Source organism: Charadrius vociferus, unplaced genomic scaffold (genome assembly GCF_000708025.1).
Source record: "Charadrius vociferus isolate BGI_N301 unplaced genomic scaffold, ASM70802v2 scaffold498, whole genome shotgun sequence".
In the NCBI taxonomy this organism is placed as follows: domain Eukaryota; kingdom Metazoa; phylum Chordata; class Aves; order Charadriiformes; family Charadriidae; genus Charadrius; species Charadrius vociferus.
In genome coordinates, this window is record NW_009649588.1 from 1,215,132 (window position 1) to 1,237,233 (window position 22,102).

Genomic DNA, 22,102 nt, shown 5'->3' on the forward strand with positions numbered 1-22,102 from the left:
GGCGGCCGCGGTGGGGCTGCGGGGTCGGTGCTGGGACCCGCCACTCGCACCCGAGGGGCGGCCGGGGGAGACCCGCTGAGAGGGCTGAGGATAAGGACACCTGCAGCGCGGCCCCGGGGGCAGCGAGGGCCCAGGCCCGGGCTTAAGTGGAGCCCAGAGGGTGTGAGGGGAGGCCCCAGGTGGGGCTCGTCAGGGCAGTGAGGGCTTATTAGTGCTTTCGAGGGGCCTGCGGCCGTTATTAGTTTGGTTTCTGCTTTGGACAGTCTTGTGGCTGAGCTCCGTTGATGGACTCTGGCTGGTAGGTGAGGTGAAATGAACTTGACTTGCCTTAGTTGTTGTAGTACAGGGTGTTTTGGGTTAGTTTATCTCAAAAGCTGAGGCTGATACTGACCAGATCCTAAAGATACTGGTTTAGTTACTGTTTTTAGAAGTAAGTATTTTTCTTCTCCCTATGTGTAAGTATTACCTTCTTTGCTCTCTGTTTTCCCACAAGTGTTACATGGTGTGTGGGTGTGCAGAGCTTGGTTTTGACCAGTAGGAGCTTTCCAGTCTAGCTGTGTTATGATCACTGTGTACAGATACATAAACCACCTTTGTAAGAAACATTGGGTGCTGCTGGAGCTTATAGCAGCAAAATGCTTTTCAAATTGTAGTAGGCCACTTTTACAATGCTGTAGTGTAACTAAGTTACCTACATATTTCTCTTCTTTACCAAAGTAGCAGGAGAACGAACTTCATGTGCAAGACCTTTGAAGAGCCATCTTCCTCTCTGCACACAGTAAATAGTGCTGATATGGTCAAAAGACTCTTACGTGTCTTTTTAAGGGGAGGGGGCTAGTCTCACTGAATCTTGTTTATGAAGCTTCTTGGGGTCTTGTCATTAGAGTGAGTTCTAGCTGCTCTGCTTTAAAGAGTTTGTAAGTTTACAAAGTTCAGTGTTTGGGGAAGCTATCAGCCCCCCCCTTTTTTTTTTTAAACAGAGAGGTCTTAAGAATAAATTAATAAGCTAGTTATTAATCTTCAGCTCTTTAAGGACCCAATTGTATTTGAAACTTGCAACAGTATATCAGCACATAATATAATGCAGTTTATGGCCCCATGTTGGAGAGAAAGTAACTTCAGTGTGTGGGATTGCCCTATCTATTGCAACAATATTATTCTAGGCATTTATTAAGTTTCAGGTTGGCAGGGACCAGCATAAGTCAGAATAGTTGAAGTTGCTGTGTATTCAGATAAGTGTACAACTGAATTGAAAGTCTGTCTTATGAGGGAAGGGAGAAATAATCAGAAATACCAGTATATTTATTTCGAAAGCTACTACTTTAGGAGTTAACCCAACATCCTATGACATGGTATGAAAGGCAATCAAGAATGCTATGCCTGTAGCTGTAGCTGATAACGGTCCACTGCATCAGCTGTGTGAATTGCGTTCCACCTGTGAACAGTTTAGCCAGCAATGAAATTTGCACTGATACACCTGTGCAGTTTTGTTACGGTAAGAAGTATGGTGTTCTGAATTTTTGAAAATGAGGCATCCTTACAGATATTTTTTTCATTTTTTTGAACAATTGGAAGCACTGGTGTGTGATTATTGAATCTGACTGGAACATCTGCTGGGCAATTTTGTTTTAAAGAAGCCAGTAGATGCTTTTAAATGAAAACTTACAGATTATACAATATAAACCTGGTCCTACTGTTGGTGTTGGTCGTAGGAGTGATCCTTGCTATTACAGTCCAATTAAAGTCAGCACACTGTAGGATAACATGTCTTAAGGGGTAGTGATGATATTACCCCCAGTAACTGGACTGGCAATTCCAGGGATTTAGAAAAATGAAAATGAGGAGTGCTTCTACTTACTCTGCTGCTATTTTTTAATTTTCGAGGCTTCTTTCAAGACCATTGTTTTCCTTCATGGATGCAAGATGCCTACATGTCTTTTTAAAAACAATAAAAATATCAGCTCAGATTTGCAAAAAAAAACACCCCACCCTGAACTGGAGCCAGAATGACAGTTAGCATCATGCTGGATTATTCTTGGAAGCATTATTTGTGCTCAGCATGAAAGACTCAAACATGCAGACTTTTACAGACACTCAGATAGCCTTTGTCTCAAACTTAGACACATAACAACAAATGAAAATATTTTCCTGGTTACTTGAAATTTAACTGAGAATTCAGATCCAAGCAACATAATTATTCTTTTGATGTACAGTAGTGAATGGGGTATAAGGAACAGAGTGATACTGCTCAAGAACCAGAAACTCCTCATAATCTAGGACTGGAATCTTGAAAGTGCTCATCTGTGTGAATGAGTTTAAATATTTGCTGCCAAAAGTAGCAAGTGAGAAGCTTAAACTTGAGGTGCTTGCAGTTCTAGTCTGGTGTTTGAACTAATTTCTGGATTTATTGTTAAGACTGAGGAAAAAAAATCAACTGAAAGATGGAAAATACTTAAAACTATTCTCTTTTTTTTTTTTTTTCTTCCCAAGCTATGACCGAAGATGTAATTCTCCACATGAAAACTAGGAAGAGGATTTTGCTGGTAAGTACATGAGAACTTCATTCCTTCCTTGGTGCTTGAACCTGGAGAGCTAGGAAGAGGTAGGGAGGGAGTGAAGTGCCATGTTGTTGTTTAGACACACTGAGGAACTTGAGCTATACTGAAGTACTGTAAACAATCTTGATTTGCTGCCAGCCATTATGAAACAGCATAAATCAATTAAATTCAGAAAGAACTTCACTTTTTATAATCAGTAGTCTTGTTTACAAGTAACTGTAAAGGTCTGCCAGCTATTATGATAGCTCCCTTGCCCATGCTGTACAATATCTCTACAAGTTTTCTGTTTGGTTTTTTTTTGGCCTATAAAGTGGAATGAACTCATGCATGACCAATAATGATGCTGTTGATGACTGTACCATTGGTTTTTTTCAATTTTTTCCTTTACGCTTTTGTTTCTAGCCAAATAGTCTCCAAGTGAATTTGATAGAAGCAGATGACGTGGCATAGTAGCTGAAAGCTTAGAGTCCATTCTTAGCACACAGCCCATACAAATGTCTAAAATAAACGACTGATTATTTGGTGCTACCTGGTTATTTTGATTCAATACTGGGAGAAAGAAGTACAAAATGTGTGTAGGTGTGCGAAAGTTTGAATTTTTAATGCAGATGTGTTACTATAAATCCTGCTGTTGGTCAGTCGTACGTCAACTGATGAACGGGAGCTACAGTTTGGATTTATTGCCCGCAAACTCTGTGGAGCAATCACATTGTGAGTATTCTCAATTAATTCTTGGTCTTTCAGTCTCTGAGGAGCTGGCTTAGAGTTTTGTAGAAGTAATGAAAGGATCAAACTGCTATCCTTAGAAGGCTTCAAGAGCAAAAATGTTATTTTGTGACAGTAGCAGAGTTAAGTTATGGTGGAGAGTGTGCCAAGCTGAAAGTAGTCAAAGTGAGGTTTGGGGTGTTTGTGGATGGAAAAAATAATCAGTAGGGCTCCAGGGCTGTACCTATCCATCTCCTCCTCTTTTAGTTGTTCTGCAATGAACAATCAGTTGCTGTAGGCACCTCCTTCTATGTGTGAAATAAAATAAAATACATGATCTCTATTATTCAATTAAAAACCTCTTCCATTTCCCTGATTGAAATTTGGCTTTGGTTTTATTAAGAGACCTCCTTTAAAAAGATGAAAATTAAGGAAAACAGAGTAAAGTTATCCAGCCTTGCAAGGTTATGAACAAAACTGTAGGGAAGGTCCTGCCTTTCTCCACCTGAAGAAGGTCTTGTAGTACGCGTGTGACCTAGAGTGGATAAGATTGAGATCTTTCCCAGTATGGCTGTTGATAAAGTTTGATTTGTTCTAATCTGCTACTACCTCCATGAATCCAAGTATCATAAACTGAGAAATTATTTCAGAAAAACTGTATGCCATGTAGGCACAAATAAAGCAACTTTAAAGTTACTCTGTAGGTAAATGTTAGAATAAAAATTCGCTCAAAATATTTTTTGTGTAAATATTTTTTCCACAATTTTTGAGAGGGGTTTTTTGCCCATTGTGTGAGGAATTTCTAGCTCAAATCCTCTAGATGGTGCTACAGCTACAGCACATGGAAGTCAACTCGCCGTTAGGTTTTGTGTCTTGCTTCTGAAAATGCTACTTCACTTAAATCAGGTATCGTACAAAAGGATTAATGACTTCAGCTATGATACTATGTACAGATTTATGCAAGGAGGAATCAGCAGTGGTAGGTTACTGATCCTCAGCAAGCAAGAGTAGAATTTTTTTTTATAGATACAGAAGTTTTTCAGGAACTGTTGTGTGGTCAAATAGTCCCCTCAACACTTGAAACTATACCTTGAGTGCTGATGAGGGCAGAGGTGGCCCACTGTAGCCTGTGGTGCTGATTAAGTGACAGCAATAAGCCTCTTAACTTCCAGCAGATGTTGCTGCTTTTGTATGCTAATGAGAACTTCACGAACCATTTTCTCTTCCTTCTGAGAGCAGATGTAAGTACGTGAAAATCGCTTTCTTATATCAAGAGCAAATTGATAATAACCTTGGTTCAGTTGTAAGGCAGAAGCTGCAGAAGCACTTTATTTGGTAATTGCAGAAAGCTTATGCAGGACATCATCAAAATTAATTTTTTTAGATTCTGCTAACTTCTCTTTTACTGAAGTAGTTAAGCAAAATCTGAATTGTGAGCACATTGCTTCATGGGCTTTTAAACCATCCGCTCAGAGTCTTTCAGGCTGGCACGTGCATTTGCTCTACTACATTTGCCTTATCACCTCTGTTCTTAAGGTAGCTGCTCCTCTGCCACCCCGGTTATTTTGGTGGGTAAAGTTTAATCAGAACAGGCACATCAGCTTATCAGTAGTATTCCTGAGCTTTTGGTGACCTTATATGATGCTTTGTGTTGTCTCCTGTGAATATACAGTAAAAAGAGTTGTATATCACAGAGGAGGATGCTGTGCCATATATGCTAATGTTCCACAGTCGTGCCTTGATAGGAAATACCCAGTGATGCAGTAAGAGTTTAGAGAATGACTCTACTGATGGTTGAATCATATTGAGGTTAATACTGTTGCTGACAGCGAGAGCTGTGTTTGTGATTAACTTGTATGGAAAGACTGGACTCCAGAAGTGTGAAAACAGAGGAGTGTAACCCAGGAAGGCGACCGGCTATCCAGTCTCTGTTATAACTGAGCCTTGTGTTTAGCTCAAGGGTGTACACTGTGTCCTTTGTAAGAAAAAGAAAGAACTTGACCATCTTTGTAACACATCTGTCTGTAAAAGGTGTTTTCAGACAATAATAAAGGAGTAGCCTGAGCCATGGAACTGCATTTTATAACTTCATTTCACTCGGATAATTGCATCCTTTCTGATGTAAGTTGACATCTTGCATTTTAGGTTCTTGCCGAGGCTGAACAAAATTTGGTCAGCATTTTCCAAACAAATAATTTAAGGTGGTTTTTGTACTTTCGGTTTATGACATGAAAAAGTGGTGTCCTCTTCACTTACACTAGTAAAACGTCTATAATATTCTTCATAGAGTAGGGGGTTTCCTTACTGGCTGGATTTCATTTTGGGTAGAGGCAGTCTGTCTAGAGTTCACCTATATTTTCTATTAAATGTTGCAGTAGTGATTCTGAGGTGACTAGTGACAGCAGCTGAAGTTCAGTATTTTTACTTCCCGAAATGTCTATTTAGTGTTATTTGCCCTCTTTAAAGTGCAGCTGTCCTTTGCCCCAGAAGATAAGTGAATGACCATAGCATCTGTGAAGTTTGTATAAGTATTTTTCATATTGCTGAGGCATTTCGGTATGCAAGAACCACAGGCTTCGGTGACCTGCTCTGGGTACTAAGTGTGCACATTCAAAAGTTCAACAAAGATAAGCAGAAACTAGATGGTTCCCTGCCAACCACCAGTTCAAGTTAAAATGCCCCTTTTAAATCCTTGCATGTCTGCAGTGTAGTGGCGAACCTTGGGACACAGCAAGCTGTAGGTGCTAGTAAAAGGTGGGGTTGGGGCTTTTAAACAGCAACAGCCTTTCTCCCACTCCGTGGTGTTCAGATGTGAGATATAGTATTAGACTGGCCTGGTGGCTGCAGTTGCCATCCTGGGAGAAAGAATGGATACAGCTGGGCTCCCAGTGACTTGTGTCTTTATCATAATCATCAAAATCCTGGACTACAACTGCCAATTGTTAGGAAACTAGTAGAGAATTAGGGTGAAATTTATTATTGACGTTTTGTGGACAAGGAAAGAGTTATGTTTCCCATTACTTGAGTGTTCTGGGTGATCTTTGATGAAAGTCCCAATTAAACTACTGCCCAAAAATGCAACCTGTAGTTTGATGATGCAATATTCTCATTCATAATTTCTTCATCTCAGTTTGGTCCAGAAGTAAGAGGTCCAAAACATCATAAAAAGTCAATGTGTGTAAACCAAAGAAATCTGAGAAGACCACAGCAAGTGTACATGAATAATCAGATATCATGAGATTTCTCCATCGCTAACACTACCAGCTCATTTACTAGGGGAAGACTGCTTGGACCAGTTTTGCTATTAGGAGTTTCTCCTAAAGGCTTTTGTAAATATAAAGACAGTTTGCAAAGTTAATTGTGAGAGTTATTGGGACCATTGCTGATAGAACAATGATGAGGAAAGTAGTTAGAATTGAGTATGAGGCAGATTAAATTAAATATGAAGCAGATTCAATTTTAATTTGCATTTGCAGTTATTCTGGAAAAATTAGAATTCCTGGTTTTAAAGAAAAGCAAATGGAATTGTAGAGTTTATTTTACATCACTAATCTGTTTGAAAAACATCTATGTTTATAGGTGACACTGGCTCTTTCCCTGAATGCTGCCCCTTCTGCATGGCAGGAGAATGCTGTTACCGATAACTCCTAGACTGGATTACCTAAAAGTCAAGAGAAGGGGAGCTCTTGGTAGATAACGATTGTTCTGAGATTCACATCCGTTACTCGCCTGACAGAACTCAAGCTGCTGTAAACTTTCTGTCCAGTGTAAAAATTGTGGGGTTTTTTGTAGTTATTATAATGATCAGAATTAGTGCAACTAGAAACTTGTTATTTTGGTATTGATGTTAATCTTATATTGTTTTTAACTCTTCTTTGTAGGCATCTCAAGATTGCATATTTGGGTCCAAAAGCAGAAATAAATTCGGTAGTAAACCAGAAAGCTTTTGGAGGCAGTATGTGACCATTGTAAACCTTTTTGAAAGAAGTAAAGATTTGTGCTAGATTGAGTTGTTTTATAACCCAGCATTGCAGCCTCACCAGTTGTGTTCTTCCTGTATGTGTCACTGTAACTTAGTGAACCTCTAAGGGCCTTAGTCACCTTCTTTAGCTCCCTGTCAGCTAACCAGCAAAATGCATTATTCAGGTCAATGTTTCTACAGCTAGAAAGCTTAGAAAAAAGCCAACAGTTCTAAAAGTACACTGAAGTGGCGTCAAAGCAGCATCCTGTGACAAATTTCTATAGTGGTCCTGAAACTGGCAGGCTCTCAAGTAAATGTAAATGTATGACTTTGACATCATTAGAGTGGAACCAGAACCCACAGTAAAATACTGTACAGTATCTTTAATGTGGTGGAAATGTTTCTGTTAGGTTGTACATGTATATTAAAAAACAGCTATTGGCACATAGTTTCCAAGTAACCAATGTATAAACATGGGTATGTGCTCTCCAAACACAACTTGCATTACACCATCAATCATGATTCGTGGGATTCTGTGTTCTCTTTCAAGTGGACACTTCAGCGCATCATTAATAGCAGCGATCCACGATGTGAGGGCAGGATCTCTACTGCCAAGTGCCAAACATTGAAGGCACTTTTCAGTCTAATCCAGCTCCTTTTCCCCTCCTTTGTGTGTCTTATTAATGTTTTCTCAAAATAGAATACCCCATTTCTTGGCTGTAAGTTTTCACAACAGCTTACTGAGTAGGGGGATTTATTTTGTTTCTTTTGGGAAGATCTTATCTCTGTTAGAAATTGGCCTTTTGGAAGATACCAATTATCAGAGTGCCTGCATAGATCACAGGCAGGGATATTGTATCTCAGTATCCCCTTGAGCTCAGGGGAAAAAGTGAAATGGGAAACTGCAGCGCAGAAGGTGATGATGTCCTTGCTTTTGTCCTAACATCCTAATATCTTTTCTTGATTTTATGCAATATCCAGATTCAACTCTTCTCTATATTTGAAACAGGGTTCCCGTCTTCTAAGCAGTTGTTTTAAACCTGAATTGCACGCTATGTTTTGTGTGGCTTTTTCCCAATCTCCGCTTTTGTTGCTGTTTTACTTTGACCCATTAAATATTTAAGTACTTTTTAGAAAAGTTTCCTCATCTCATCCACTGAAATTTCACATGAATGAAAATTTGAAACTGTTCCTTATGTACAGCAGCTATTATAAGAAAATAAGTTCAGTAGCAATTCAGTGTTAAACTGTTATCACAATTTGTAAGTGACAGTGCAGAGTGCTGGTATTTACAGGTTTTCAGGCTGCGATTTTCTTGATCAAAGAAACGATCTCTGCTGTGGTATGAGTCTGTTGTTTGACAGCATTTGTCATAGTGTCTTCTTCCTCTTCTCTGACAAGTGAATGTAAGCCTTTTTAGCTTGCGCAGCCCAAGGGTTTATACTGAATAAACTCTGCTTGGAGACTCTCATGTCAATATAATAAACGGCTTTGGTTCTAGACTTAAAATACCTTTAAAAAAATGCCAGTGATAGTTGCCAAATGAATGTTAAAAGGTTACCTGAGAGCATCTTTCTTTCACGTCCAAATTCCAATACAAATTTATTTCTGACACCAGACTAAGCTCACTGGACATAAGTGAAGTTTTGGTTTTAACATGCTCATTGTTCAGGTAGCATCCAATTCAGGCAAGTAGGATGTAGCTGTTGGTCCCCACTAGTGTAGTTTTTAAAAAATAGAAATTTTAAAAAAAAAAATAGTCAAATATAGTTTTTTTTTCTTAAGTTGTATCAGATGGATATAATTTTCTTTAGAAAGTCAGCTTTTAACTCTTTACGCTGACAAGCTGCTATCCTAGTGTTTATTCCAATCTGTTCCTATGTCTTAATCCAGGGAACTTTATTTTCTTTCCAGTTGCTGGTCTTATGATGTTCAACTGTGCTGTCTTCACTGACTGCAATTTTGAGTGAGTGGGAGATGGGAATTGGCTTCAAGGGCTGCCAGGAGAATGCTGGAATACCATCTCGGGTACTGATCCTGGGATGTATTTAGCTGGCGAGCCAGGGTGCCAGCTGAAATCTGTGCAGCTCAAGTTATTTAAAAAGTTTAATGCCGGACATTGAGTGTGAGTCGTCTTGTGAGGTTTTTCCTCCCTCTGCTTATGGTGATGCAGCAATCATTGTCCGTGACAGCATATTACTGAGGAGTGTGACAGTGGCAAATCCCTTGACTGCTGAGTGGTGGCTTGATGCGTTAGGGATGATGTTTAAATAGCATTCATTGGTCAAGCAAGATTGACATAACATGGAGCAATGAGAAGGTGAGCCTAAATTCTGTGCCTAATGAAGGTAAGCAAGCAGGTGAGGTTGTAGTTTGGCCCCCAGGTGCTGGGTGTGTGTCAGCAGGCAGTCGGTTCCTGGTTACGATCCTTTTGTGTGCACATATGTGCACTCTGCCCTCCTGGTCAAAGTTTTTTTTCCTCTTGTGTAATTTCTAAAGCAAGTTTCTGTACCTTACCCCTCTCATCCTGGATTATACTTAGTCCTGGTAAATTATCTGTGACGCAGCTACCACCACGCCTCTCGTGCCTTCAGTGCACTTGACTCCTTGACTGATAACGTGATGAAGGTGGAACAGATATGGTTCTGAGAAAAATCAATACTTTGAAGAATGTCCCGAACATTTCTTGCTGGAAATTTTACAATTTCTGGGAAAGAACCACGTCATGCGGAGGTTCTTGCAGTTGGGTAAAGTGCTTTAATGTGGCATTAGAAAGGGCATCTTTTAGGATCCTTGCTGCTTCATGAATGACACACTCAATCTTCATCTTTGGTCAAAAGTACCTTTTAGTTTGGATTTAATCAGCCAGTTGTGCCGCAGTGATGTAGCTCTATTTCTGGCCTAGTTCTGTGCTGGAACAAACACTGCATTAAAGCATAAATATCTTAACAACTTTAACCACATGCTAGCTTTTCTAGAAAGTGTACTTAAGAACTAAAATTGTAAACTATTCATAAATGTTTAGTTAGTTGACCACTCTTTGGTAAAGATAAGAGCTTTGAAGCCAACCTGGACTCTTCTGTGTAGCTTTTTAAATCCCAGCTGGGACTGAATGGTCTTTAACACAAAGCCAACCAAGTCTACAGATTGGAGCCAATCTGGTACAGATCCTTCACTGCTCCATCATTTGGAACTTCAAAATCTCTTAGGAAAAGCTGTAATAATTGACTTGGCAGATTATTAAATACTTGTGGGTTTTTTTCCTGCTCAAAACAGCATTTCTTTGGAGCTACCCACTGTACTTCTACTTTGAAACAAATTTCATGCTTTCTTTGGGGTTTGATGCCGTACCGAGCAAAGGAGGATAGCTATTTGAGGCAGCCAAGTTATGTAGTACCAGGAAGGCTGAAATCCCAGTCTCCTTTCTTTGCAGTGTCTTGGTTCTCGTCCCACTCAAATCAATGGCAAGACTATAATTTTAATGGGGACACATCTGTTTTTTGAGAGCTGGTGCAATTTTCCCTTCCAGGAAAATACCAAATTGGTATTAGTATTTATAATGCCTGAAGAGGACTGGGTATGATGTAGTGAAGATGAACCAAAGACAGGCGCTATTTGCTAATGCATGCAGAAGTTCTTTCGTAAGTAACTGATCCTGAAATCTGCCTTCATTTTGAAGGCTAGAGTAGCAGCACTTCCATAGTGGATCAGAGCTGTGAGTGTTGTAGACTGGTATCTCGTGTCTGACAATATTCATTATATTGTGTTTTTACAAGCAGGTGAGGGACATTTTGCTACGTGAATGTTAAAAAGAAAGTATCAGTTTTTCTGTGCTAAGAAAACCTCATGTTGGGGATCTTTAGTTCCTTAACCTCATGGAGAACCAGAAGGTCTTGGCCTGTTAACGATGTGTTGTGTGATCTTGAGCAAACTACTTCCCTTCCTGGTGCCTCTGCTTCCCCTCTCTCTTCTGTCAGTTTTCCAGAGCACAGGCTCTGCTGTGTGCTTGCTCAGTGTCTCATACAATGGGGCCCTGAGCTCTGTTGGGGCCTCTAAATACTACCACTGTATAAAAATAAAAATAATCCTTCTCACAAATAGGGATGTGAGCTGGGAATTTCGAAAGGGCAGAAGAACGAGTCAGTTTTCATGGTCTTCCTTAAAAGTCAAAGTTTTATGCTCGGAGGCTTAAGGCAATTTTCTGAGCCCAGTCCTGTTGCTGTTGGCTTCAGTGATGTAGGACAGCAGAACGGACTCCAGAAATCCTCCATTATATATGTCTACCCTTTTAAATGTCATAAGGGAGATTTTTAGTGCAGCAGATTGAACCTCAGATAAGATTATGTGTTGTAATTACCAGTGGGATTTATTTGTCCAATTCTTTAAGCACTGAGTGGGGGAAAAAAAATAATGCACGTACATCCCTTAAGTAAAGGAAAGGGAAGTGTGTGCATTTTTCCACTCTGAGCTAAGTAAACAATAAGATGACATGTAAGCATGGATGGGCAAAAAGATAGATTAAGGTACGTATCAAAAGAAATATTCAGACTTTCCTCGTACCTAATATGAATATTTGGAATAGAGTTATAGAATGGCTGTAAAGTTTGGATTTTTTTAAGTTTTTTTAGCTGTAAATGTAAAGTAAATTAAACTGATAGTTTTAATTAAATTTGAATTGGCTGTGGTATTACACCACTTTAAAAGCCACTGGAGACACTCAAGTTGCATTTAAAATCTAGTACTGTAATTAGTGATATCTACGCTTATTATTGTGGTAACTGCACTTTAATGAATGTATTCTGTACTAAACAAAGCTACAAAATCTAAACAGCTCTAAGACCATGTTGGTTTCAGCTACATTTTATTCCCTTGGTCACCTGCTTAGGTGAACTTGGATGCTAAAACTAAGGTTTAGAAAGCAAATCAGGAGAAAGTGTAAAAGTAAAGGGACGAAGATCAAATACTTTCCGTTGAAGTTAAATAACTGTTTGCAAATGGAGTCTTCTGATCTTATCTGCCACCCCTGCATCTAAGGTGCTGCTATACTTTCCGTGCTAATCAGTGTATCTTGCAGACTTTAATGCATTTTTCCACACAGTGTCCCAGGAAGAGAGGAAAGCATAGGTATAGTTCAAATCAGGAGTTCTTTAGGTGTAGAACCATCTTTGCATTTGTTGGACTAACTGTCTTGACTTCTTTCAGCCTTTGGAAACTGAATAGTGGGGATGGTGGCGGGTGTATACTGTCATGTAATCTGAGCTAATACCAGTGCAAAGCAGGGTAAAATTTACTACTAATGTTGTTCTCACTACCCCAGACACCTTTATTGTGAGGCTTTTGTTCCGAAAGGGAATATTGTTAGGATCGCCCTGTATTCATGAGGCTCCATCAATGTTGGCTGCACCCCCTGTGGTTATTTTCACTGCATGGGACTCACTTGGGGTTTTCAGGACATGTTTATTCATCTGGGAACGAGTGGGCTTTGTCTTGCTTTCCATATTGCTGACTTCTCTGTATTTAGCTTCCCATTAAGTGAAGAAGGTGTAAGCATAAGGGAGTGTCAAAAGGCAGTATTCTACCAAATTTAGCCAGGAAGGCCAGATGTCTGTGTGAATATTAAATTGGCTGTGGTCCCCTAGTTGAGATGGAATTCCCATATTAATTCTATGGGCTACTTGACTGTTCCAGAGAAAGGACGCTGTCTGAAATGCTAAGTTGAAAAGCATTTAAGCTTTCCTTGTGCTAAACTACTGGAGAGGTTCTGGGCATAATTTGGTTCCTAGCTAAGCTGCAACATCCTTGGGCTGTTGTAAGAACTGCCTCGCCTCTCAGTTTCATACTGTCTTCTTCTTCCAGGTGCAAAACAAGCTCTAGTAGGGTCTCAGAAGTGCTTTCCCTGGAGATTTCCCCTGCAGTTGTAATCACCGCTTTAGGATTCTCTTATGCTGCATTGACCGTGCTATGCACTGTAAAGGGGCTGAGACTGGGGGAGAGGATCTAACTGAAGGTTTTAGAGTAATTTCTGCAGAACCATATTGATTTCATCTCTATTAAATTCATTGAGTTTTCCCATAAGGGCTTTTTAATTTAACTGTTGCTAAAAAATGCTGCACAAATTACCTGGCAAGAATGCTGTGGAGTTATAAGCCCTTCAGGCAGTCCCTTAAAGGCAAAGCAGTAAAGTTGGGTGAACTATTCACAGCCAGGAGTTTTTTATTCAATGAATTTACCACTTTGTCTGTTCACAGATTACTGACAAACAGCCACTGACTTTTTATGAATTTGTTCATTATCCCAAATTATTCAATGCCTGGTTTATGCAATGCAGTTTTAGCTTCAGGGCTGCTGGCAGACTGATCCACAAGTATTGTTTGAATACCACTGTTTGTAATTCTTACAGAAAAGCCCTATAAAACTCAATAGAGGCCTGGTGTTTTATTTCTGGGCACGTCTATAAAACTTAGCAGAAAATTATATCCTTACCATAAAATTCTACAGCTCAGTTTAAAGTAGTTATAATTTTCTACTGAGTTCTGTATGTTTTTAGTAGCATTTATGTAAAAAAAAAAGTTTTTCATCACCGTTACTCAAGTTTTCGTAGTTTCTGAGAGCAGAAAGAGTTGACAACATGTATGTAAGTCTTTGGGAATTGACCTCTTTTATCCTTAACTTTGTTTGGTTACACTGCAATTATGCTGATGCCCATTATAAGGCCATTTTTGGCTGTTGGAGTGTGAACGAGTATCAGACCCTACTTGGTTCTGTCTACCATTAATCCTAAAATGAAAACTGAGGCGTATAAAAAGGGTCTGCCTAATATGCAAGTACATTGGATTTCTCAGTCCTTTTGAGTGGAATTAAATGCCCACGTCTGTGATAGCTCCTCGTGGAATGAGGTTACCTTAGTGAGAATCACGCTCCACTCCAATTCCAAGATAGCTCAGAACCTCAGAAGTGTTTTCTTGGGCACAGGCTTCCACCTTTGAAGTGGTGTCACTATCAGAGACTCTAACACCAGTGGTGTTCTGTCGAGATCGATACCTTTGGCTCTTTGCTTAAATGAATTTAAGATATAAAATTATCTTCTGATAGGTTGTGTTGGCTTTGATTTGTTATATCTCATGTTGTTTTTAAACACGTTCCCCACTGGTTTATTCTGGTGTAACAAGAAAAGGTACAAGTCCATGGAGAAGGAATTAATCCTCCCATATGTTTGGTAGACAAGACTGTTAGAAAGTCTCTGATTTTCAAATGTGCATAAGGAACCAGTAATTTACCTGATGGATTGTGCAGTAGCTCCTTTTCATGTTACCAGTCATCTCATTAACTCTTAGTGCTGCATTATCAGCATGGTTCAAGAAAACCTCCCTACAAGCACTGCCCATGTAACAAGCTGGGTGTCACGCATGGTTTGCAGCCACATCACTGTTGAAGTACCGTTGAAGAAGGATGGATTGTAGGTTTTACTACTCTTGCTTCTGGAACTTGACAGTGTTTCTTTTATCTTACCTGAAATACTAACTTCCAGTGACCCGTTGAATGGAAGTGGGATGTTAGTTTACCTGCTGACTCTGTTGCTCTGGAATAGAGGTGTCTTCAGCTAGTCAGATATAAAAAGAATTAAAACCTCACTAGATGACATTTCTGTAATGCGTTGGTGTTTCTGTAAGACATAATAAAATATTCAGTGCTTGAACAGATGGATATAGCCACAATCCTTCTGAAGATGTTATTTTAAGGATGTGGATTATACTGGATTAATAGGCCAGTAACTTGGCAGAACTCAGCTTTTTGGTGTTTCAACTTGTAGAGCTAGTTATAAAGTCCAGTGATTTAGCTGTAAGTTACACCATTTACAAAAGATGAAAATTAACTTCTAAAATATGGATTATTTTTTTCCTTTAATGAAAATTCTATTTCTAGATAATTCTAAGAACCTTAATTCTTTTAACTGCCAAACTCTTTCCTCCAGGCTAAACTTTGACAGATACTTAGGATTATCAGGTTAACATGTACTGGATGAAAGATGGTGAGAGGCTATGGAAGAGAAAGCTGCTGTTAATGAACATCAGTTTTTGGTAGTGGCTTTTTTCATCCTTCAGAAGATCTAAAAATCTTGACACCTGTCAAGAAAGTGTTACTGGTCGTGATAAATTGTATGGTCTGTAAATGTAATTTTTAGCAACACTGGAATTCCGCTGAAGTTAATGGTGTCTTCTTGTTCAGCAAGAAGGAATAGAGGTTATACTGTGGCCTCTAGAAAACCATACTACAATAGATCTTAATAATGCTCTGTATTTCTTGATTTAGATTTGGAAGCTGGCACCTGTTGCCATGAGTTCTCCAAAATAAACTCCACTTTAGCCTTAGAAAATTATTAAAAGGACACAGGTTGGTTACAGGAATCCTCCCTTCTATTTTAAAGAAACAAGGCGTATAAGGCAAAACTAGCATCTTTTATTAAGCTGTCTCATAAAATTGGAAGAAATACTGACTCAGAGCACCAGCATAAGTCTGTCATAGTAAAATTCTTCAGTGAAACCTTTTGAGAACTTCTTGCTTATTGGGATATTCTGCGTACAGTTGTTTCACGGCTGTCCTACCCTGGCATGAGAGGTGGGAGACGGCTTGAAGGAGGAATGGTAGCTTTTATGGAGTTCCTTTCCACTTACAGGAAAACAAGTTTAAATGAATCAATTTCTTCTTACCCACTACAGTTAAAAAGAGTGTTAGAGAGATTTCATCAGCATTCGTTTACTACATTATTAATAAAGTTATTAAAATCTCAATTGTTACTATGCAATGCTATTTGAGCTATCACAGTTATCTTTTATACTTAGTATGGGAATAACTGCAGCATCTCAAACCGTAGTGTATCATGGTGCCCACCGTCTTGAAAGCTGGTATAAATCTGGTATGTGCTCCTTGAATCTGTAGTATCGGAGTGTTTAACAGCTATAGTGTGCAGATGTATGTTGCTTTTTGGTAATCTGGTAAATCAGTGTAATAAAAAGATGGTATGTTTTTCTGTCGTATGGTTATGAGAACTTTCCTTAACTCAAATTTAGTATTAAAATGTTTTTAGTGATACCAGTTCTGGAAAAAAGTAGACATGGGTCATTTACATGGTTGTACATGAAATAAAGTTTTTCTTGTAGGTAATGCTTAAGTTTAATGTATACTACCTTGGGAAGACTCTTTAGACACTTGGAGAAAACCCATAGAAAAACTTAATCTCAAATATTGATCTCTTGAGATCAGAAGATGATGCTGCATGGCCATAATGCAGAATGATAAAATGTTGAGGTCACTCATCGAGAAATGGTATTTTATCCTGTGAGTTTACAAGGGATTTCCTGGATCTAACTTTTGTCTCTAGGTCTGAGTAAATAAACATATTTTTCTTCTGCCCTTTTTTTTTTTTGCTTCAAATTTTTAGCAGGACTGAGGTGTTTTGCAGTTTGCAATTGTGCCTTTGCTATATTGAGGTAAGCGTAGACCTGCACTTGGCCTTCAGCCAGGCTTTGGTGAAATGTCTGGAAATAAACTTGTTAGAGAAACTTACATATTGCTGTCAGGGAGATGTTTTATCGCTTGTTATTGACAGTGTATTTTTAGTGTGTTTTGAACTGCATCTCTACTACATAGTGTTTCAGGTATCCTAAACAAAAATATCATGGCTTGTTGAAATGTTTTAAAAACAAACAAGCAAACAACAAAAAAAACCCCCAAACTGTAACCTATCATTGAAACAATCTAACATTATTCAGTGTATGTGTCCTTCACTGTTCAAGTGTTACTGAAAGTGTCCATGATAATGCACTAATCAAAGGATGTTTCATGTGTTCTCAGCAAAGAATTCATACACCAATCTACAGGACTCTTCCAGAACACCACTTAGTGTTCTTATTGTGCTTTAAATGTGTGAGATGCCGAGTGTTCAGTATTGTTGTTTTTATAGGATTATCTTAAGTGAAGAACATAGTGGGAAAAGTGCAAGTGCTTTGTTTTGCTATCTTTTTTTTTTCAAGTCCTTGGGAAAGATTATTTGCAATGTCCCTGCATGCTCTATGGTCTTTTGACCATTTTTGTCAAATTAATATGCCTTTTATTATCTCATTGAAGATTGTCTTTCAGCCCATAGAGCATGTAAATTTTATGATAATGAGAAGCTCTTAGTGGGAGTAGCGTGCAGTCTGGAAGCATTATAAAATGCATTAAAATGGCTGAAGACACCTACCCCCTCTTTGTCCCAACTCACCATGAGATGATAAAAATTTAGCACTTGCAAAGTGTTGTGTCAGGCCCTGTAAAAGTATTCTTGTGAGCTGTGACTCGTATTACATAGCAGGAATCCCAACAGGGACTGCCATCCTGTCAGCTTGGTCTGTAACACGGAACTTTCACAGGAGCACAGCATTATGATGGACAAAGTCCATCGCATTTTTAGCAACGCATCTGCGAGGTGGCAACAAAAAATTGCCATTATTGCCCTATCTTTTTTCCTGTGCTTTCCACATGCAATCTGGCAAGCCTTCTTGGTTTACAGGAATAGCTTTCACTTGAGAACTCAGCTTAGGGTCTTGCATGAAAACACTACTGCTTCTACGTCTAGGCTCAGTACCAGAAAAATTGCAAGCTCCAGTGCTGGATCTGGTAGAACACTTCTGGGGACCTCTGCCACAAGAAGGAAATAGTACTCAACAAGCGTCAAGGTCTGATTCACATCAGTTGAGCCCACAGCACCTCATCCTTTGTTGGGAATCTGGTTGCCTATACTTTTATTCTTTTAACGCATGCCCCCACTGGAAAAAAAACACCCACCAAACCCAACCAACCCAAACCCCATAGGTTCTTTTCTGGTTTTACAAATGTTTTCTCTGAATTAAATGGGAATGGAGTGATGCAAAGTATTGTGGAATTAGACTGTGTTTCTCACAAATTTCCTAAATAACTTTGAACTGATTTATCCTGCACCTTTATTTATACCTTTCAGTGTCTCTTATCTTTGCCTTTTTGTTCTTTTCCCGGGTGGTTTTCTCTGGAAATCTCTCTGATAAGGAAATGAATTTCTAGTGAGGAATACTGAGCTGATTCTACCGTCAATTTTCCCAACTCCATACCAATGTAATTTCAGTAGTTTAAGCTGAATTATTTCTCTTTGCACTTGGTTCTAAGATCACATTTGAATCCATTCCATCCTTTCCCATTTATGTACTTAATTTGGGTAAGAACACTGGGTTCAGAAAGGAAACTTGACCTTGGCTGTCTGTGTAGGAAGTACCCTGGTAAATGGGACTCTGCTGCCACAAACTGAGGTGATGGGACCTACTGCTGGACTACTCTATTAAACAAAAAAAACCCCAAACCAAAACAACAAAAAACCCCCTGCATCAGCACTTCTTTGTGCCACGTGTGTGTATATTAGGAGGACAAATACATTCAGGAATGTGAGTGAGTTGTATACTATAGCAGTTCTGACTTAAAATTTGCTGGGTGGGGAAAGTATTACGATTTCTTGGGCATAGCATCATAGTTATTTGCTGTCTTTTATTTTCCTTTTGGAATATATTTTACACTCCTGATATGTTCAGGTTGAGCAGTACCTCTGAGGACTTTCTAAAGTAAGAAGCATAAAGAACCCAAACCATGGGGCTGATTTTCAAGGGACCCACATTCGTCATTATGGAAATAATTTGTCAAAAGAGCTTTGTTCCTATTTTGACACCAGAATTGATTAGCCAGACTTTTCTCAAGCGCTCAACAGATAAGTGAGAATTCAGTTCTTTTATAACCGGCATTTCTGTATCTGTCACGTGAAAAATCACGCTCCTGTTTCTAATGGACTAGAAGATGTGGATGGGGAAGTATCTGGCAACTAGTAAATGAGTCATCTTATAGAAGTAACGTGTATCTCTCTAAGTTGACACCACTTCACTCAGAATATACTTCTCGTGATGCTTCCTGAAGATATGTGCTAAGCTTCTGGAAATGCCTGTTCATAGTGTGTCTTTTGGAGCTATTTAGGGGTATATTGAGAATTAAATTATGTTCTCGTGAATTCTGTCCTTTGGCAGTTACCCTTCCTTCAGAAATCTTAATCATGGAAATGTTTGAAATTTGTGTCAGCAAAGTCCATGCAAATTTGTTTAATCAATGAAGGGAATGCTGATAGAAGATTTTCAGTAGTTACTCCGGTGAGGAAAGGTCTGTTTGTTTGTATTCCAGTTCTGCTTAAGATCATGTCAGACACTGAAGATGCCTAACCAAGGAAAGCCAAAGAGCTTAAAATCTAAGTTACCTTTATTGATGGTTTTCTTTCTCTGATCTTTCTCTAGTCTTTGCTAGTGAGGTCTTCTAGGGGTCAGTAACATCCTTAGAGGTGTGAATTAGGATTAGAAAATGTTTCCTTAGAGACCGAAATATATTGTTTATACTTATATTTTTTCTGTTTAGAATCTTAGGTTTCTCCAGAAGTTGAAACCTATCTGCTTTGACAAAATAGTCCTGAGCTATGAGGAACCTCATCCTCTTAAATAATCTCTTTGACATGGTTTCTGCTTACTCTTTTTCCTAAATATATTTTTGAAGAGTCGTCGTCATCAAAGACTTGCTGTTTATCAGCTGATTGCATTTTTCTGTATGTTTTGTATAAAAGGACAAATCTCAGCCCTTTCTTTATTGGGGCTGAAGAAACCGAGATCATTCATCAAGGCAATTCAGAATCCTCTCACTGGATGTGCCAGCTCATGCCAGTTAGGAAAACTACTGCTTAGTGTCAGTCAGTATGAAAGATGCTTCATTTCTCCATCTCTCAGCCTCTCAGGAAACATACTGACCTTCTCACACTGGAAGAAAATGTTCCCTAGAATATGGGAGAGCCTTGAGATATGTTTGAAATGAAGTCCCACTGGAGCAGAATCTACCTAACATGGGGCCATTGTTGAAGTTTGTATCCCTTTAAGGAAGATACTCTGTGGCTTTTTAGGAGAGGAAAACTGTAGTTTCTGATTTTTCTATGAAATTTCCTGTTCTCTTCCTATTTTTTGAAATAGGTACTCTATTTGAAATAGGTACTCTATATTTGGAGGAAAAGGTACAGTCCAAAAAAGATCAAACTGAGTCCAAATCCTCTGCTTTAGAGTGTGATTAAAGACTCGCATTTCCCCAAACAGCCACGTCACAAGATGCCAAGTGCAGAAGGCGTTAATCATCTGTACCTTATCTCTGTGAGAAGCCATCTTCAAAGCGGAAAGGAGGAGAGTTTTACCCTCTAGAGATAAATGGCATATCGTAAATAGTGCGAGGCACTCAGATACTGTGATTATGAGCTCTATAGAAATGTCTATAAATAATACCAGGAGATGCCCAGATACTACAGCTTACTTATGAAAATAAATAAAGCACATAAAAATCTGACAAGATGCAAGCTTCTCTCCCATATGAGGACACTTCACGTTCCTTTTCCACTTTCTATTCTGAGAGCAGGACCTGTCGCGCAGGTACTAGGTCCTTCTCCTGAACTTACAGTCCCTTGAGAAACAATGAAGTAAATTGCTATGTAAGATAGCATCGTCCATCAAGGATGGAAAACTCGTGCAGGCATGCTTAGCTGTGTATCCTTCCCACATTTGAATCTAAAAGGAAAAAAAAGGTAGCTGAGGAGAAACTTCTAGAGTCTGACATTTGAGAGTATTTGAATGTGAAAGTGCAGATTCTGATATGACAGCAGGAAGAGGCAGATTGTCTGCTGACTTCGGTGGAAGCACTAGATAAAGATTTCACAAAGGTGCTTGTAGCAATAACGCATTAGCTTCTGGTGAGCACCCCGCTTACCTGCTGGAGAGCTGTACCATTTATTCAGCAAGATCAATATCTAAAGAAAAAAAATGCAATGATTGGAATTGCTCCTTGTATGTTTTTTTTTTTTTTTTCCTGGGCAATTTTGAGCTATTCTCATTCTGGTTAGTTTTACTTTCTCACCAAACATTTTGCTGTTTCATTTAAAGAAAATATTAATATTCAATCAGCATTTAGAATAGGGGAGGAAAGCTCACTTTCTTTTATATTGTCTATTTTATTTTACACCCTTGCTTATAAATGGAGAACTAAGGAAATGGCAAGTGCACAAATCCAGTTTTACTAGTGTTCTTGATTCTGTACAATGCTCTGGAGCATTTTAGGGGGTAGGATTCCCCTTAGATAATGTTTTGGAGCGTGCTGAGAACATATGCGTTCTGTATAGATATAGCAGTTTTATTTTAAAAACTGCTGAGTTTTGGTTTTACTCTTCTCGCTTCAAAGGTGATGACTGCCTTATTCAGGTGTTGAGGAAGAAGGCAGACATTGCTGAGAAAATCATTATTATTAATTTTTTCTTTCTGTTGGAAACAAACCAGGCACAACCTTAAAGTAAAGACGGGATTTTGGTGGTTCTGTGGCACACTCACTGCAGGTTTGCTCTTCAGGATGTAGTGCTTAACCCGCGGTCATGTTCTGCACACAGGAAAAAAGGAAGGAGTTGCACGCACTGGGCAGCATAAAGAACTGGGTACCTATACTGTTCGCTTTACCAGTGTGGTCTTGACATCTCCTTCACTTGGGTGAAAATTGAAGTGAGATGAAAAAAATTGAGCTTACCAAGTAGTTAGAACAGGTTTATTTGTGCCATAACATTTTTTTTCTGGAATGATAAAGTGTAAGATTTTGAAGTGTGTTTGATTAGATGCTCTTGGGATTTGTTTAAGCTGTAGCCTTGAGAAGTGAAGAAATGCATGTCTACCCATGCTTATTTTGCCAACTTTTTTTAAATAAGAAAATCTCAAAACTTGTTTTGGTTTAAGCATCTGGGTGTTAGTGAGGTGCAAAGTTCACTGAA

The 22,102-nt window shown here is 38.9% G+C and overlaps 1 protein-coding gene across 1 annotated transcript in view; it reads right to left on the reverse strand.

The window, feature by feature from the left end:
* Positions 1-22,102, reverse strand: part of DYNLRB2 (dynein, light chain, roadblock-type 2) — a 179,002-nt gene that overhangs the window by 6,193 nt on the left and 150,707 nt on the right. The window lies entirely within an intron of this gene.